Genomic DNA, 17,709 nt, shown 5'->3' with positions numbered 1-17,709 from the left:
CACCAGGCATCATAGATTGCAGTGAAGCAGACAATCCATCTTTTTCAGGTCCTAGGTTATCCTACTCTCACGGTTATGGATGATTTGAGAAAGATGATTTTTCTATTATGGAAGGTTGGTTCAAGAATCCAATTAATGGCCTGCAGAGACTTTCACATGACATCAGATATGTGGATGCTTGGGTATCACATTGCCTATCTACTCTATGGAATGCCAAGTTCAACCAATGTTTTAGTGAAATTTCCAGCCAAAAGTAGTGTCACCATGTCTGAGTTACAATGTAGGGCATTCTTTTTACTGGATTAATTTTTTTTTTCTTCGCACAGACCTTGTGCTGAATCCAAGGTCTTTGTGATCCATCTTCAACATCTTAATATTGGTCGTAATTGAGCTGGGTATGCATCCAAGTTTGCTCGAACAAAACAGGTCATTCATCGATTTCCAACAAAACATTTGTGTGCTCAAAGAGGCTCAATGAGCATTGATTATAGCTAAAAACTATCCATAGTCATGTTCTCCAGCAGACTAAGATCAACTAGTAAACTAGCAAAACTGTACTAAAATATCCCATTGCAAGATGAAAGCAGTTTCTAGTGCAATTAAGCTCCACCCTCTTCGCCCTAGAGCAAAATTTCCTTCACCGTATACAAATTGGTTCGATTACCAACCAAAACAATAAAAGCAATCTGTGATACATTGAATGACATGACACAAAAGCCAACTGAAACTAAAAAGAAAGATCACAGAGAGAGAGAGAGAGTACCTGATGAGGAGTTGGAGGTAGGAGACAGATCTTGACGGACGTAGGCAACGTTGTTGTTACCTAAGAGGGTGCCCGTGTAGAAAGATCCCACCATGAGAAGAAGAGTCATGAAGATCATCTGCACTGTCTTCGTATCGACTCCCACCAAGATCCCATGACAACCCAATGTTTCCCCTCTTTTTCTCTTCTTCTTTCATTTATTATCTAAGAAACTTTCGAACTCCGATGCTTCCCTTAATCTTGGCCTTCTCTCTCAGATTCTCTCTCACGTAATACTTTCTACTGGAAGTAGAGCTAGAGACATTGCAGCATCGCCCTCCGCAGAGACTGAATCCGAGTAAGACGCACTCAGAGAGCCTTTGTCCCTACAACGATTAATTGGTTAATTACAGTTAGTGTGACGGTGAAGATTATTGGACCGGGCCAGCCCGATGGGCAATTTAAGACCCATATTAGAATTTGGCCTGGGTAAGGTATACCCTGGCCCAGCCTGGAGTTAGGGACTCGTAGCTTTGGAAGTAAGGCTGCAATACGGCTGGGCCAGGATTTTTAAAACTCCAGCCACATTCTGAGTCCTCTTAGTTGGACACAGGCCCAGCCCAATCAAGTTCATGATTAGCCTTGGTTATGGGAATGGGGGAAGGGAAATGCATGGATTGGGCTGGGTCGGAGAAAAGATTATCAATATTACATATAATAATATTAAAATAAAACATAGGGATATATCATCCCCTCCCCTCTAAGCATCTATAATTTTCCCAAGTTTTGAATAATGATAATATCTTACCTTACTTTTAAAAGATTCTACTAATCGCACTCTAATCATTAAAAAACGTCATTAAATGATGATATGGGCAATTACAAATTTTTTAAAGATCTATAATACCCTTAATGTAATTTTGCCCCCTGTGCATTTCTTCTTCTTTCTTATCTTCTGCTAGTTCAATGCTCGGTTCTTCGCTTCTGCAATTAGGTCAAATCCAGACTTTCTTTCTTTTATCTCTCTCTTCCTCTCTCTGGATCCATCTATCTCTTGTTAAGTTCTTTAACGGTAAAGCAAGATCTTCCAATTCCTTTCTTTCTTGTTGAAGAAGAAAAACGAGAGGAAGAGACGAGAAAAGAAGTCTAAGAATTTAGGTTTTATCTACTGGTTGTTCTTGATCTGGAGAGATGAGGGAGATCATAAGCATCCATATTGGTCAAGCTGGGATTCAGGTTGGGAATTCTTGCTGGGAGCTTTATTGCCTCGAGCATGGAACTCAGCCCGATGGAATGATGCCCTGGTATGCGATTTTGCGAAATTTCCTTCCATTTTCTTTTCTGTTCTAATTTCTGTCGGCATTCGAGTTTCGGAATGATAATGGCAGGGATGATTGACGGTTGTTGTGTTATGAGTTTCGAAATGATAATGGCAGGAATGTGAATCGTGATAATGGAAGAAATGATTGACGAGATGCTCCAATGCTTCCTCTCGCTTCTTATCAGAAGAGCTAATTACAGTGAATATCATCCCCATCAGGGGCATGAGGGAGTATTTCAAATGGGTTCGGTTGCTTATGAGACAATGAAGCAAAACACGTGTTCTTCGTTTCCATTTGTCAAAAGAATCCGCCTTAGAGTTGTAGAAACCAAAGCGAAATCGGATTTTAATATCTTGGGAAAATTACACTGCGATCCACTGTATTTTTAAATTATACAATCGTATTCTTTGAGTTTAAGTTAATTGTTACAGTCAGTTCCACTCCGTTAGTTAGATGTTAAGGTGTTAGTTAAGTTTAATTTAATATATCCCTTTTTTAAAGGCATGCCTAAAACTTCACACCACCTTCCCTGCAACTCCTCAAATCAGTCATCCAGACCTGTGACGACCTGCGACGATGAGGAAGGTAATTCTATTCGAATTAGTCAGCTCCTTCTTTCAAATCTCGTCTGGTTTAGTTTCGCCATTAATTATTCCTCGACGGATTTGAGATATCTATGGTTGCAGGTGAATGTCGAATCTTCCCAGATCCATGGTTCCAATTTCTCGGTTTTCTTTTCAGGGAACGGCGACGATCTGTGTCTTTGTTTGGATTTCTCGCTTAGCTCAGTTAATTCTTCTCTCTCTCTTTAGGGTTTGATCCCTGATTCTAATCTCTCTGTTCAACACGGTTCGCAACAGTTTGAAAAGAAATAATGGAAACCATTTAATTTTTTATTTAATTCCTCTTTTCTTGTTCTGAGTTTAATTTGTGGATCAGTTATGGGGAACGAGTGCTGCTCAACGCAACTGATCGACGGTAATGGCGAATTTACTGTTGCTAGACTTGAGAATTTCGTGAAAACAATAAAGCTTAGTGAATACCCCAGAAGCTGAGACACTGGAGACCTGAAACAGAATCAAAATTGAGAGCCCACATATCCATCTTCTAACATCCTTTACTCCATTTTTTCTTCTTCTTTTTCCAAACGATGCTTTCCCCCATTTTTCCTCTGATCCCTTTTCCTTCTTCAGCTCTTAAAAGCCCAAATCACTATTTTTCATGGAATTGCAGTAACTTCACAGGAGAATCTGAACAGACCATTGACATCCAAAAGGCCGTAAAATTTGATTACTCTGTCTCGTATACTCTTTCTCTAAATCCCTTCATTCGATATTAAAAACCCAATTTCTAACGACATCTGCAACCTACCAGAACCAAAGCTAAGCCTACAGTTACCGCTGATTTCAATTTCAGAAATCTGTAGTCCAAAGATCTCTTGATTTCTAGAGCTGTGGTGTTTTGGATCGTTCCAGCAGACCTAGGCGACACCAAATCTGGAGATTTCAAGCTGAGAAGGTTCCAGAGGCTGCAATTCGATTTCCCCTCTTGTGCCTTACCGTGACCAATTCCAAAAGTTGCAGATGATTCTTCAACCATTCGTTACTCACGCCCATATTCTTTGTCTTTTTCCAAGTTAAGATACTAAAAACTACAATATTGCCATTCCATTAAACTTTCCATTAATTACCATTCAGCCAGCAGGAGCAGTGGAGATGTAGCCGGAAGCGAAGGGATCAAGAACAACCGCCATTGTTTCAACATAACAACCACGACGGCTCAACTAAAACGAAAATAAGTTTTCACTTGTTTTCTGTAGGGGTGTGGGTATAAATACATATATATATATATATTATATCTTATATAAGTATTTTCAAAAAAAAATTTTACAGAATACTTTTAATAAAGATCTATAGGTTTTTTGTAGATAACACACATTGAGAGAGAGTTTATACAACGCATTTTTCATATTTATTAGTGTAGGTGAGATCATGTAAACATGGTAAGAGACCGTGACGTGCCATAAATCAAGACAAGGTATGGGGTTAGCGGACCCGACCATGACACCCTAGTTTTCGTGGTTTGAATAGGTTTTGGTATTAAATGTTAGAAGGGTAAAATTGGTATTTTACATTTTATTATTAACATGGTCCACTTAAAGGTGTCGACTGTATAATTTAAAAACACAAGGGGTCGCACTGTATTTAAGACAAACCCTAAGGGATCGTAATGTAATTTATCCTAATATCTTTTAGAGGGATTTTTCAAAATTTACACTTCAATTAAAGAAATAGAATGAAGAGAAGAATATCAACTACCAGATGAAAAAGATGAGCGCCAGTAATTAGCAGGGAAACCAGAAAATTGCATGGTTTGGTTGGGGCTTGGATGAATCTAGGTACAAGAAGAACGCAAACACAGAAATGGAATTCTTTAAGCAGTAGTCCATCCCTATAACTGAATTTCCAGAAATCGAATCCTGATTTGGGATAGGTTTCTCTTAATTAGGTTAGGGTTTTAATAGATTGGGGCTAGAACCCTAACCTGCAACTCATCCTAAATTGTGTTATTAAGCTGAAACCCATTTTCCTAAAACCCAGAAATTCGTTAAACCCAAATCACAAGAAGAGTAGTTTGTGTTGTTCTTGGAGGAGTCCATAGAGCCAGAATCAAGAAATTTCTTGAGTAGTTTGTGTTGATTTCCTGAGCTGTAGAATCTTTCAAAAGTAGCTAGGCAGCTATTGGTAAATAGAGGTTCTAATCAGCTAATTTTTTTTAACCAATAGATCTACCAGGGGGAAGAAAGGGTACCTGAATATGGCACAAATGTGACCAGGAGAGTCGAACCCATGACCTCTTGAGGGGGGCAAGCACTTCAACCAGCAACCCTCCAACCAACCAAGCTAGCGGCTGTATATATATATATATATATATATTGATTATTGATATTGGGAGAAGGATAGGCAAGCCGTCGATATACTTAGGAACCTTAGGAACTAGATATGCTAGCAGGTTCTTAGGCGTAGGATTTTAGTTTTTTGGATCTCTTTTCCAAACATACTCCAAATTATAAGCTTCCGTCTATTAACCACTTTCAAACGATACATTTCACGTAGTCACTTGCTCTGGTAATGCGCGCAGCATGACTCCACCCTGCTTTCCGCCTCTATGTACTTAGAGCTTCTACACCTTCCGCCCACAACTTACCTTTGGCCATGAGTAGTAATTAGGGGTGTCAATGGGTCGGGTTGGGCCGGGCCTGCCTAAACCCTGACCCTGACCCTAGAGGCCAGTAGTAATTCAACATGAGAGGTCAAAAGGGTAAGGTCATAAATGCAAACTTATATCTGGAGTTTAATTTTTAAGTCGCAGAGTTTCTTATACCCATGTCAAACAATATTGTTACGGTTTGATAAAAAAAAAAAAAGAATATTGTTACGGCCTTAGGCCTTTTAAACTACCCACTTATGCTCAAGAAATGATATAACATCTCCATTAAACACCAAAATAAATACTTACAAGATATATGAATAGTTACTTAGGCTTCATTAATCATACATCGTACTCAGAATTTCGCTGGGAATTGTCTTCTCTGGAACAGGCTTTCGGCTTAAGACTAGCACTCGAACAGGACTCAAAAACTGAAAAACACTTAGAGCTTCTTTGTTGGTGGCAAAGATAGCTTCTCAAAACTAACTCCACTTTCTCCACTATAATGTTTGAAGAGTTCAAATACCTGATACCTATTACATAACAATGACTCCCTTTTATAGACTATGTCGGACTTCAACTATTTTAAATCCAACGCACCTTTTCGTAAAAACAAAAGAAATTCATGAAGAATCTTTCTTTTTACAACGATCGAAAGAACTTTATTCGCTATTGTCAGAAAAGAGATTTGCACTTCTATGCCTCATACTTTAAAGAGTCTCCTTTATTCTGGTGAAGGTTCACACCTGACCTTCTTTATGGAAAGCAGATAAGATTAGGCTAGCCTGTCCAATTGGGTTGTATTATTTTATTCACTTATAAGCATGCTATGTCCTTCAAAAGATTTGTTTCCATCACCCAATGCATTTTTCCCTTCCAAAGCGATATCAAGCTCAGTCTCCACTTCTATGGGATTTGTGATATAATGAAAATTGCTCAGTCACTTTGGTTTTGGTGTAGACAGAGCTTGTGTTAAGGAAAAATCCTCACACACAAACTCCATCATCCATTGTGATGATATCAAAGTTTTGATGATAACAAATAAATCAAATTATACTAACTCTTGTTTGAGATGCATAGAATCCCTATACAAGAGCATGACACCAAGTGAGGGAGAGCACTCAATTCAAGAGATTAATGATCAAAACAATTGAAGCCGCAGTCCAACCTTTCAAGACATCAAAGAATTATGAAGTAAGAAGAATACATCATAAAGACAAAAACTCAAGCGAAGCAATGAAGCTCAAGACTTAAAGTGTATTGAAGACTTAAATTTGTATTAATTTATTAATTTGTTCTTAGGTCACAAATTGATGTAATGCACACACACACGCATGCATACATATAGAATAACCTTAGGAGGTTTATTTGAACCCATTCCATATGGCCAAGATCAATGGAATCACCCTACGTCAGTCCGACAAAGGACTTAAACTTTTTCAGCAAAAATGCTGATTCGGCATACCGGATCCAGAAACAGTATACCGGTTCTATATACAGCCTCAAACATGATTTTCTCGAGAGCCAATGGCTTGCTCCGGATTGGATCCGGCATACCGGATCATGATTCAGCTTACCGAATTAGTGAATTTGACCGTTGGACCAACTACTAGATTCCTAAGTGATTTTGGCAATTCGGCATACCGAATTGGTGTTGTTTTTGAATCCAAACTCAAAAACAATTCACTATTGGTTTGAGCTCTCAAGACTATAAATAGACACTTTCCTCAAGCTCAAAAGAAGCCTATCACCATTACTAAGAGACAACATCATAAGATCTATCATCGTATGTGTCATAGTCTCAAGTGAGCATACATTGATCGCAAGCATTCAGTGATCACAAGCACACACACTCAAGCTCCTCCACCACATCAAGCTTCAAGCTTCAAAGTTGGAAGGTAGCACACACTTCTACTAATGTTGAGGTAACACTTTTACTTAGTAGTTATTTATGATTGTGTGAATTCACTTAGAGGGGGGGTGAATAGGTGAAGGTTGGAAACTTAAAAAAATTATGCGAAAATAATCAAGTAAAGACAAGCAATAAACAAGTAATAAATCAAAGAGTCACACAAGAGATTTATAGTGGTTCGGTCAACATTTGCCTACGTCCACTCCTCTCACCTTAGAGAGAATTTCACTAAATCAAATCTTGAGTAAGAGCAACAGGACTCGTACAAATCTTTGAGATAAAGAGCAAGAGAACTCAAAAATAGCTAATCTTGATTTAATGAGCAAGATGACTCAACCTACTCTTGATTCCGAGCAAGAGAACTTAACCTACTTATATAAAGTAAAAGTGATACTAAATGGTTTAGAGTTATCTCAAACCTTAGTAATGCTTTGCTACCTTTCAAACTATGAAGCTTTAATGCAAAGTTAAATAAAGGAAGCTAAGTGAGAGTGAATGCCTTGAAAGAGTGCTTGAATTCTCACTTAAGAGTGACTTATTTTTGGAGGCTCTTGATTGTGATTAGTATTGGTGTTTAGAGCCTTAAACAAGTGGGTATTTACAAGCTAGATGGCTTAGATTAAATAGGAATCTAGATTAAGATCGGATTTCAAAAGCCATATATAATCCGGTATGCTGGATTCCAATCCGGTATTTCGGATCACCTAATTTTCATATTGAACAGGGGGATAACGGTCAAATTATACTAGTAATACATTGATCTGGTATGCTGGATACCTATCTAGTATGCCGGATCAGGGTAAAACTAAGCCAACAAGGATCCGGTATGCTGGATCATAATCCAGCATACTCTGGAGGGCTACTGTGACCATTTTCCTGAGATTCCCATTGATCCGGTATGCTGGATTAGGAACCGGTATGCCGGATTGGGCAACTTCAGTGGAAATAGTCCAATTCCATTAAAGGGTTGATTTGGGGGGTTCTAAAACTCAATAGTCACATGTCTAAGGGGTAAAAACACCTCCTAAGGACATTCTAAATGGATGTATGTGTGCGTGTGTGCATTACACCAATTGTGACTTTATCATTACAACTATTTGAATACATAGTCTTCAAATTATCTTCAGTCTTCAATAAGCTCTTTGATTGGTCATAGCCTTTTGTCTTCAAGCTTTGACTTTTGACTTCCATGTCTTTGAAAAATATCTTGAGCCGTATTCTTGTATGCATTTGTATACGCTCTTATATACGTTCCCCCTCACTTGGTGCTATGCTCTCATCTAAACATCTTACACAAATGTTAGTCCAAGAGAGGCTTTATTTGTTATCATCAAAACATGACTTGGAGTGTATAAGGTGTTTTTCTCAACAATCTCCCCCTTTTTAATGATGACAAATAATTCAAGTGAATAAAATAATAATAGAACAAAAAACATGTAAGCAAATGCAAAACAAGCAAAGAGTTCAAATATACATGCATACACATTCCAAATTTCAAAAGATTCCAAAACATAGATATATATAAAAATTCCACATATCCAAGTCCAAACATTACATTTTTATTCTCAAATATTCTCCCCCTTTGTCATTGTCAAAAAGAGGGGCATTACAAATCATGGATTTGGGTCAAAGGGTGGAATAGGTGGAATGGAGCTTAATGCACCGGGAAATGGTGGTCTAACTCCTTGAGGGGATCCCTGGAGGAGTGGCTCCCGGCATGTCAAGAGATAGAAAGCCAAGATTGAGAGAGAGTTGATGGACTGCATTAAGAATTTTATCTTGGCGAACATTGAGAGAGTCAAATCCGATCTTCACGTCGTTGCGAAGAGAAATTCACATTGTCTTGAATTCTTTGTTGACCGAATTCAAGTTCCATCATCCGGTTATTTGTTTCATCCATATATTCATCGATGCTAGAGACCCATCCTTGTAGAGAAGCCGGTATCCCTTCTTGTGCTTGACGAAGAGGGGGCACATTCTCATCCAAAACTTCTTCTTCTTCAACAAACACATCGGAAGGAGGAGGAATAGCTATGGTGTGAAAGCTATTACGAGTGATGTGTTGGAGAAACACGGTGGAGGCATCCTCATGATCAAGATCGATGTCAAAGGCCCAGAATAGGAGAGTGAGGAGCCGACCATATGGTAGATTAGTGTGCTTGCTAGGGTGAGCACACGATTCCATATACCTCATGATAAAGTATGGAAGAGAAGTAGGGGTATTGGTATAGATGCAATAGGTGATATAAGCGTGTGGTGTAAGACACTTGTTTCTATCACCACCTCTAGGAATGAGATTATGTTGAACTATGTAGGAGATGACATGAGGGATGAGCCGTAGTCGTCCGGTGACAACGGTCACCGCATGAGGGTCGAATTGCTTGAGGATGGAGGAACATACTTCTTCATGGTTAATCAAATCACCAAAGTTTGTGTTCTTTGGGATCCAAAAGATGCAAGGTCCTTCATTTGGAATTTCAAGAATGCGGGCAAGGTCATTAAGAGAAAGTTCTATGTGAGTACTTTTCACATAGGAGTGAAGTTTCAAACCTTGTTCTGCCCCGCTGAAGTAGAGGTTTGCATAGAAGTACTTGACAAGATATGGATAACAAGGGTCCGAAATGTTGAGAAGAGGTTCCAACCGATCTCCTTGAATCGCTCTTCGAGATGGATGCTATTAAAGGAGAACACGTCAACCTCATGTCCTTCCTCTATTTTTCTTACAAGGTAGAGTTGCCAATTTGCCCGGCATTCCCTAGACCTAAAAAGTTGATCTTCTCCTTCGACATAAGGTGGTCTTGAGCTGCTTCCTCTTCCTCCAGTCCTTCCTCTTTTGGAAGGTGGATTCTCGGCCATGATCTCCTTACCTCTTTGACTCATTTTGAAAGAGAGAGAGAGAGAGAGAGAGTAAAAATGGAGAGAGAAATGCTTAACAAAATGTAAACAAAGTGTAAATCACAATTAGAGTGAACAGTGAGTGAGAAAAAGACAAAAAACTGAGCTTTAAATAGGCAAACCAATCTGTAAAACAGTCATAAAACGGTCAAAAAATCTAATTAGGTATACCGTTTTGGGTCCAACGGCTATAAAAACAGCCAGAATTGTTGATCCAACATATCGGTAGGCAATTTGGCATGTCGTTTCAGCAGAAACAGAGGCAAAATAGTAGTAAAACAATGTGAAAGATTATGCAAAAGGATCACAAATGCCTAGGTCTCTTCTAAGGGTGTAGAATCTTTCTTCACTCAAGGGTTTTGTGAAGATGTCCGCGAGTTGCTTCTCGGTCTCAATAAGCTTCTCGGTTTCAATAAAATCAAGTCGGATTTCACCTCGTTGAGTTGTGTCACATAAGAAATGGTGACAGATATCAATGTGCTTAGCTCTTGAGTGTAAAATCGAATTCTTGTTAAGGTTGATTGCACTTATGTAATCACATTGGATAGAAGAAGTGTCAAACTTAATTCCATAGTCTTGGAGAGTTTGTCTCATCCATAGCACTTGTGCACAACACCGTCCTACTGCAATGTATTCGGCCTTGGTGGTAGAAAGAGCAACAGAATTTTGCTTCTTACTAAATCACGAAACCAAACATGATCCTAAGAAGTGACAAGATCCACTTGTACTCTTACGATCAACATGACACCCGGCAAAGTCGGCGTCGAAGAAGCTAACAAGGTCAAAGTCATTGTCCATAGGGTACCAAAGTCCAATGCTTGGGGTTCCCTTCAAGTACTTAAAGATTCTCTTCACAATACTCAAGTGGGATTGCATAGGTTTGGCCTGAAACCTAGCACAAGCACAGACACTAAACATAATGTCAAGTTTACTAGCCGTTAGATTGAGTAAACTACCTATCATGCCTCTATATTTAGTTGGGTCAATAGGGGTTCCATCTTCATCCTTGGACAAAATCACAGATGTACTCATTGGAGTACCAGATGATTTCTGTCCATTGATGTCAAACTTTTTTAATAATTCTTTAAGGTACTTTGTTTGACTGATGAAAATCCCATTAGGGCTTTGTTTTATTTGGAGTCCTAGAAAGAAATTCAATTCTCCCATTAGACTCATTTCAAATTCACTACTCATACATTTGCTAAACTCATGACAAAGTGATTCATTTGTAGAACCAAAAATAATATCATCGACATAGATTTGAACTATAATTAAATCATTCTTATCATGCTTAACAAACAGAGTAGTATCTATCTTACCCATTGAGAATCCAGTATCAATTAGAAACTTACTCAATCTGTCGTACCATGCTCTTGGGGCTTGTTTCAAGCCATACAGGGCCTTCTTCAACTTGTAGACATGGTTAGGGAATTTTGAGTCTTCAAATCCAAGCGGTTGAATGACGTATACTTCTTCATTTATGTAACCATTCAAGAATGCATTTTTGATGTCCATTTGGTGTAACCTAAAATTCTTATGACAAGCAAAAACAAGCAACATTCTAATTGACTCAAGTCTAGCGACAGGTGCATATGATTCATCAAAGCCAATGCTTTCCTGTTGATTATAGCCTTGAGCAACCAACCTAGCTTTGTTTCTAGTTATGTTACCATCTTCATCAAGTTTATTTCTAAATACCCATCTAGTCCCAATAATTTTGGTGTTAGAGGATTTTGGCACTAAGTCCCAAACTTGATTTCTTTCAAATTGATTAAGCTCTTCTTGTATAGTAATTATCCAATTACTATCCAAAAGGGCTTCCTTTATTTTCTTGGGTTCGATGGTAGATATAAAAGCTACATTGGAACAAACATTTTGGATTTTACTCCTAGTTTGTATACATTTATCAAGGTTTCCAATGACAAGGTCAAGTGGATGGTCTTTAACAGTCTTAATCTCTTTAAGAAGTTGATGTACTTGATTATTAGGTTCTTCTAAAGCGACTTTTTCCACTCTTTTCCTAATCTCAAGTACTTCATCTTCATCATCTTTTTCTAAGTCTTTGTACTTGTCCTTGGCCATAGATTCATCAAATTTTACGTTCATAGACTCTTCCACAACTAGAGTTCTTTTATTAAAAACTCCATAAGCTCTGCTATTTGTGGAGTAGCCTAGAAAGATACCATCATCAGCCTTTTCTTCAAACTTTCCTAAGTTGTCTTTAGTACATGCATAACCAAACACTTTAAAGTAGTCAATTTTAGGAAGCTTATTATGAAAAAATTCGTAGGGGGTCTTCAACAAAATAGGTCTTATCAAAATCTGATTTAACACATAACAAGCCATGTGAACAGCTTCGGCCCAAAAATACTTTGGCAAAGAGTACTCATTGAGCATTGTCCTTGCAGTTTCTTGGATAGTTCTATTCTTTATCTCAACCACACCATTTAATTGTGGTGTTCTAGCAGTCGAAAAGTTATGAGTTATACCTTGTTTTCGATAAAACTCACCAAATTCTTCTATGTTATCAAATTCACCACCATGGTCACTTTTTATAGAAGCGATCAAGTAACCCTTTTGATTTTGTATTCTCTTGCAAAGAGATACAAACTCCTCAAATGCATCATTTTTATGCTTGAGGAAGAGGGTCTAAGTGAAACGAGAGTAGTCATCTACAATAACAAAGGTATACTTCTTTCCTCCCAGGCTTATGGTTTGAATTGGTCCAAATAGGTCAAGATGGAATAGTTGCAAAGATCTAGAAGTAGCAACAGAGTTAATGGCTTTGTGAGCTACCTTTGTAAGTTTACTTTTCTGACATGCTCCATAAGTATGTAGCTTATCAAATTTCAACTTAGGTAGATTTCTCACAAGGTTCTTAGAAGAAAGGAATTTAATAATCTTACGATTAATATGTCTCAATTTTCTATGCCATAAGGTTGCATCATCAAATTTAAAAAAGAGACATACATTATGAGAATTTATACTAAATACACAAGTATAAATATTGTTCTTTCTACATCCTTCAAGGATAATATTATCGTTAGAGTCCTTGATCTCACATTTAGAGGCATTGAAATTAACAACATAACCATTGTTATATAGTTGACTTATTATACTAAGTAAATTATACTTAAGATTATCAACAAGTATAAATATTGTTCTTTCTACATCCTTCAAGGATAATATTATCGTTAGAGTCCTTGATCTCACATTTAGAGGCTTTGAAATTAACAATATAGCCATTGTTACATAGTTGATTTATTATACTAAGTAAATTATACTTAAGATTATCAACTAAGCTAACGTTGAAAATAATTGTACCTCCAAATTTTATGGAACCGTTTTCAATAATTCTTCCTTTGCTGTTGTCTCCAAAAGATACCCATCTTCCTTTTTGCTTTTTGAGCTCTGAAAATACCTTTGGGTTGGATGTCATGTGTTTTAAGCAACCATTATCGATGTACCATTTCAAATTGTTCATATCCTACAAAACAAAGATACTTAATAAAACTTTGATCCCCATTGTATGTTGGATCCGTCATTGTTAGTATCATACCTTTTCCTTGGTCTCCAAACCATTTGGTTATCATTTGCCTTTTGGTTTCCATACCAATTTGGGTATGATTGGGGGTTCCAAGGTCTTTGGTTTTGGGGTACTCTATATGAACCTTGGTTCTTGGGTGGTCTTTGCACCTTAGGTGAATTTCTCTTGTTTTGACCATTGAAAGATCTTGTAGGAGTTTGACCATTAAAGGGTCTTCTAGGAGGGTGAAAAGGTTGCTTCATGTGATAGCATTCTCAAATAGTGTGTTCGTTCTTATTGCAATTATTGCTTACAATAGTTTGAGGGATATATGTGGTCTTTCCTTTGGGATTGGATTTACTAAATTGGGGACTTTTTTTTCGTAAGTAGCACTCCTCAATAGAGTGACCTTTCTTCTTACAGTAGTTACAAAACTTCTTTTTGACTTTCTTACTTGCCATTTTACTTGAACTTGACTCTTTTGATTGATTTGAACCTTTGTTCACATCATAGCCTACCCCTTCCTTGTTTAGAGGTGCTTTAGAGGCATTTTCGAGTAAGATGTCAAGAGTTCTTTTTCCATTAGTAAAGGATTCTAAGGCTTTGCACAATTTCTCTTTTTCTTCTTCTAAGACGTTAACTTGAGAAGTTAGAGTTGTGTTTTGGTCTTTAAGGGTATTTATCTCTTTCAAGAGATTCTTTTTGGTGGTGGCTAGCTCCATGCTACTTTGGTAGAGGTCTTCAAAAACTTCTTCCAATTCTAAAAAGTCCTTATCTTTATGAGATGGAGAAGTGGGAGTTACCTCATTTTGAGTTTCTTCATCTTCAGTAGCCATGAGTGCCAAATTAATTTGTTCTTCTTCTTCTTGAGATGTTTCATCCTCATCTTCTTCATCACTTGAATCAAAGGAATGTTTAGCTTTGTAAGCCTTCTTATATTTCTTTATTTTTAGACAATCTCCTCTGTAGTGTCCTGGTTTCCTATGTTCATAGCACACAATATCTTTTGAAGAAGAGTTATTAGTTTCTTTGAAAGTATTTTTACTTTTTTGATCCTTTGAAAATCTCTTCTTGTTGAATGTGGTTTTTCCTTTGTTCTTCAAGAATTTAGAGAATTTCTTAGATAGATAAGCAATCTCGTCATCAGACAATTCTTCTTCATCATCACTAATGGCATATGTCTTGAATGCTACAACCTTCTTCTTTGGTTCTTTCGAATCATCCTCCTTGGTGTCTTATTTGAGTTTCATATCATGAGTTTGGAGTGATCCCAATAACTCATCTAGACTTAGCTTGTCAATGTCTTTGGATTCTTTGATTGCAGTAGCCTTGGGTCTCCATTCTTTTGAGAGAGATCTCAAAATCTTTTGAACATTTTCACCATTGGAATAAACTTTTCGTAAATCTTTCAGCTTGTTCACAATGTTAGTAAATCGAGTAAACATAGCATATATGTCTTCATCATTTTTCATTTTAAATAGCTTATACTCATTTACTAGCAAATCAATCTTAGATTGCTTGACTTTAAAAGTACCTTCATAGGTAATAACAAGCTTATCAAACATATCCTTAGCGGAGTCACACATGCAAATTCTATTGTACTCCTTTTCTCCTAGAGCACATTGAATATAACTTATAGCAACAAAATTGAGTTGAATCTTAGCTTTTTCAGTTGGGGTCCACTCTTCTTTGGGTTTGTCTATGATATTTAGTCCATTTTCAATTACTTTTCATGCATCAACGTTACTGGCACACACGAAGTTCTTGAAGCGATTCTTCCAATAGGAGAATCCTTCACCTTAAAAGAAGGGAGGTCGGATAATGTTATATCCTTCAATCTTACGATTGACAGAGGATCCCATGGTCTTAAACTCTTAATTGTATTAGAAAAATCATAGTCTTAAGGTCCACGCTGATACAATAGGAGAATCCTTCACCTTCAAAGAAGGGAGGTCGGGTAATGTTATATCCTTTAATCTTACGATTGGCGAGAGGATCCCATGGTCTTAAACTACCGTCCCACGTGTCTCATTAGACCATGTTTTTGTAACATAGATCTCAACCTATGGGACAACTAATAAATATGTTGAAAAAATGGCGTGTGTATAAACTCTCTCTCTACAATTGTAATCGTGTCCCCTCAATAGGCCTCGGAAGCTTATAGGGGCTACAACTAAATAACAATCATGTCGTGACTCTTTTTATGGTCCTCGATCAAAATAGTAGATGATCTACTCTTTTTATGGGTTCCCACTTCATGATGATGACAAAGCTAGTAGTTATCTCTCGTACAATTCTCTTCTATTTTTTTTTTGTCAAGAAAATACTTATATTAAGTATATAATATATATATATATATATGTAATATTATATACCTATAATTAATACAGGTCGGGTCGGGCGGGCCGGCTAGGTCGAGGATCTAAACCCTGACCCGACCCGACCCCGCCAGTGGTCGACTATAACTAAACCCAAACCCGCCCTCGTGGTCAAAAATCGTGGTCGGGCCAGGGCCGGGCTCAGTGGGGTTCGGGCGGGTTCGGGCCAGCCGGGCTTTATTGACACCCCTATCTTAAACTCTTAATTAGATTAGAAAAATCACAGTCTTAAGCTCCCGCTTTGATACAAAATGTGAATTCACCTAGAAGGGGGGGTGAATAGGTGAAGGTTGGAAACTTAAAAAAATTATGCGAAAATAATCAAGTAAAGACAAGCAATAAACAAACAATAAATCAAAGAGTCACACAAGAGATTTATAGTGGTTCGGCCAACATTTGCCTGCGTCCACTCCTCTCACCTTAGAGAGAATTTTACTAAATCAAATCTTGAGTAAGAGCAACAGGGCTCGTACAAATCTTTGAGATAAAGAGCAAGAGAACTAAAAAATAGCTAATCTTGATTTAATGAGAAAGAGGACTCAATTTACTCTTGATTCCGAGTAAGAGAACTCATCCTACTTATATAAAGTAAAAGTGACACTAAATGGTTTAGAGTTACCTCAAACCTTAGTAATGTTTTGCTACCTTTCAAACTATGAAGCTTTAATGCAAAGTTGAATGAAGGAAACTAAGTGAGAGTGAATGCCTTGAATGAGTGCTTGAATTCTCACTTGAGAATGACTTATTTTTGGAGGCTCTTGATTGTGATTAGTATTGGTGTTTAGAGCCTTAAATAAGTGGGTATTTATAGGCTAGATGGCTTAAATTAATTAGGAATCTAGATTAAGATCGGATTCCAAAAGCCATATATAATCTGGTATGCTGGATTCCAATCCAGTATGCCGAATCACCTAATTTCCATATTGAACAGGGGAATAACGGTCAAATTATACCAGTAATACACTGATCCGGTATGCTGGATCAGGATAAAACTAAGCTAACAAGGATCTGGTATGCTGGATCATAATCCATCATACTCCGGAGGGCTACTGTGACTATTTTTCTGAGATTCCCATTGATCCGGTATGCCGGATTAGGAACCGGTATGTCGAATTGGGTAACTTCAGTGGAAATAGTCCAATTTCATTAAAGGATTGATTTGGGGGGTTCTAAAACTCAATAGTCACATGTCTAAGGGGTAAAAACACCTCCTAAGGACATTCTAAATGGGTGTATGCGTGCGTGTGTGCATTACACCAATTGTGACTTTATCATTACAACTATTTGAATACATAGTCTTCAAGTTATCTTTAGTCTTCAATAAGCTCTTTGGTTGGTCATAGCCTTTTGTCTTCAAGCTTTGACTTTTGACTTCCATGTCTTTGAAAAACATCTTGAGCCGTATTCTTGTATGTATTTGTATACGCTCTCCCTCACTTGGTGCTATGTTCTCATCTAAACATCTTACACAAATGTTAGTTCAAGAGAGGCTTTATTTGTTATCATCAAAACATGGCTTGGAGTGTATAAGGTGTTTTCCTCAACAGATTGGTTAAGTCCTCTTGCTTGGAATCAAGATTGGTTGAGTCCTCATGCTCAGAATCAAGAGCTGTTTGAGTCCTCTTACTCGGAATCAAGAGTTGTGTAAGACTACTCTTGCTCTCTATGAAGATTATTTTAATTAGTGAAATTCTTTCTAAGTTAGAGAGGAGTGGATGTAGGGA

The 17,709-nt window shown here is 37.6% G+C and overlaps 1 protein-coding gene across 2 annotated transcripts in view; it reads right to left on the bottom strand.

Moving 5' to 3' along the window:
* LOC122644111 (probable methyltransferase PMT7) overlaps positions 1–1,012 on the bottom strand; it is a 61,768-nt gene extending 60,756 nt beyond the window's left edge. For both annotated transcript variants that reach the window (XM_043837712.1, XM_043837711.1), the window contains exon 1: positions 764–1,012. The gene's annotated coding sequence lies outside the window, so the exon portion shown is untranslated. The remainder of the gene's footprint in view (positions 1–763) is intronic.
* Between the last annotated feature and the right edge of the window lie 16,697 nt (positions 1,013–17,709).

This window comes from Telopea speciosissima, chromosome 10, assembly GCF_018873765.1.
Source record: "Telopea speciosissima isolate NSW1024214 ecotype Mountain lineage chromosome 10, Tspe_v1, whole genome shotgun sequence".
Classification (NCBI taxonomy): Eukaryota; Viridiplantae; Streptophyta; class Magnoliopsida; order Proteales; family Proteaceae; genus Telopea; species Telopea speciosissima.
This window is presented reverse-complemented; position numbering and strand designations above follow the sequence as displayed.